This window comes from Melozone crissalis, unplaced genomic scaffold (assembly GCF_028551555.1).
Source record: "Melozone crissalis strain CALT ecotype California unplaced genomic scaffold, PUWL_Pcris_2 ptg000039l_1, whole genome shotgun sequence".
NCBI lineage: Eukaryota > Metazoa > Chordata > Aves > Passeriformes > Passerellidae > Melozone > Melozone crissalis.
Window position 1 is genome coordinate 9,997,498 of NW_026535817.1, and position 2,503 is coordinate 10,000,000.

The following is a 2,503-nucleotide window of genomic DNA, read 5'->3' on the forward strand; positions in this document are numbered from 1 at the left end:
AATCAAACGTGTGAGAGCTCCATTCCCCGCCACCGTCTGTGGCGATGTCCGCAGTCAATTCCACGACCCTGTGAACTGAGACTAATAAATCGGGCATTTTTCTGGTCTCAGAATCGGAGTCTTAAGTCCTGTGGGTTGTTGTTTTTTTTGTGGTGGTGAGGGTGAGGAGGGCTCAGGGACACAGTCTCCGCTGCCGGCACTTGGGCCCAGCCCCATCTGGCCGGGCCCAGGGCTGTGAAGCGGGGACTCGAGCCCTGTGTTTGGGGAGTGCAGAGCGAGGCTGGCCCAGGCCTGAGCACAGAGGCCAAGCGCTGCATTTTGGGCCCGGGCACAGAGCCCGAATCCTGCGTGCGAGCGCTCGGAACGGGAGCCCCGGCCCGGCGCTGTCCGGGCCCGGCCCCGGCCTCACGGGGGCGGCTTCGGGGCTGAGAGCGGCGCTCGGGCGCTCCCTCGTGGGGCTCCGCAGCGGAGCCCGAGCTGCGGCCGAGGCTCTTCCCGGAGCCGGGACACCGGCGGGGCCTCTCCCCGGCGCCGATGGGCGGCGGGTGACGAGCCAGGAGCGCGGCGTTCGGGGGCTCGGGCCGGGCCCCCGCCGCGCTCTCGGGCTCCGGAGGCCCCGGGGCCGTTCCCGGGGAGGTGCCGGGGGCAGGAGGCGGGGCGGGAGCCGCGGTGTCCCCGGGCCTGGGCGGTCCCGGCCGCTGCTCGGGGACCCTGGTGCGGGCAGGCGGGCCGGGGCCCGACGGAGCGGCACGGGAACGCGGGGCCGGCGGTTCTCGCTCCCTGTCCGCCTCTCCCGCCCGCGGCGCCGGGACGCGGAAGGTGACACCGGGACGCGGGGGAGACACCGGGACGGGGCTCTGCGGGCTCAGGAAAGCCAGGCTCCTGCCGTCCCGGTCCCGATACCGACGGGCGACAGGCGGCACCGCCCGGGACCGCCGGCAGACCCAGGCGGCGCTCGGCCCCCGGGCCACGGTCACGGCCCCGCCGCAGCGCCCCGGGCTCCGAGCGGTCCCCGCGGGAGCGGCCGTCGGGCGGGGCTCGCACGGCGCCGAGCGAGGCTCCCGAGCGAAGGCCCCGGGACCGGCGGGGACAGGGGGGCGGGGCCACGGAGCGCGGGCAGGGGGCGCCGCGGCGGGGCCACCGCCACCGTGCCCGGGCCGGGGGGCAGAGCGCCGCTGGGGTGTGCCGGGCCGTGCCGCCTCTGCCCCGCCGGGCGGATCGAAGCGGCACCGGGCAGGGGATCGGTTTGGGGCCCGGGATGGCCGCGGGCACGGGGCGCTGCCGGCTGCGGGATCGCGGCCGTTCCCCGGTGCGGGCGCGGAGCCCCCGTGTAGGGCCGGGACCCCGCAGGGCGCCCTCTGGCGGACACGGAGCGCGGTGCGAGCGCGGCGCCCCCGCGTGGCCGGGGGACAGCGGTGCGGGGGCGGGGCCAGCACAGGTGTGAGGGGCGGGGCCAGCACAGGTGTGAGGGGCGGGGCCACAGAGCAGGAGGCCGTGCCAGAGAGCGCGTGCGCAGTTTGGGGCAGTGGAGCGCGTGCGCAGTTCGGGACAGCAGAGCGCGTGCGCAGTTTGGGGCAGTGGAGCGCGTGCGCGGCCGTCACAGGTGTGCAGGGCGGGCCCAGCTCAGGTGTGCGGGGCCCCAGTGCGGCTGCGCGGGGCGGGGCCGAGGTTATTTAGACCCCGGAAATCGCCGCAGCCGCCATTTGCTCACCCAGAGCTCGGTGCGGACGGAGCTCCCTGTGTGGGCTCCGCAGGTAAGGCGCGGAGGTTTAGGCCTCCCCTTCTGCCCCTCTCTCTAGCCCTCCTTCCTTCTCCGCGTATTCCCCTTTCTTTCTGCCCCTTTCCTCTCGCCCTGAAACTCTCCTTTCCTCTCCTCCCAAACCCGACCGCCCCCCACTTCTTCCTGTCCTGTCCCTTCTCCGCTTCTCCTTTCTGTTCCTCCTCTCTCCACCGTCCCTCTTCTCCCCCTTCGGCCTTTCCCTTCCTCTCCCGCTTCCCTCCTCACTCCGACCCCTCTCCATTCCCGTCCTCAGCACCCCCATCTCTCCTGTCTCCCTGTCCTCCTCTCTCCTCCTTCCCTCGCACCGCGGGGCTGGGGCTGCCGGGCAATAATAAAGGCCAGAGGCCCGGAGTCCGGCGCCCCCGGCCCCGCTGGAGCCCCGCTGGTGTCCCCATGCAGTTCCATGGTTGAACGCAGGGGGCGCCGCCGGGGCTCCGCTTCCCCCATCCCACGGGGGCCCCTCGTTTGGAGGGGGCCCCGGGATGGGGGGTCGGGTTTGAGGACCCCCTTGTTTGGAGGGGGTCCCGGGGTGGGGGGCCCCCTCATTAGGAGGGGGTCCTGAGGGGGAGGTTAGGAAGGGGCCCCCTCATTAGGAGGGGGTCCTTGGGGGGTGGAGGGGGGGTTAGGAAGGGCCCCCTCATTAGGAGGGGGTCCTTGGGGGGGGGGTAGGTAGGGCCCCCTCCGGAGGAGGGGGTCCCGGGGGGGGGCGGGGCGGGCCCCCTC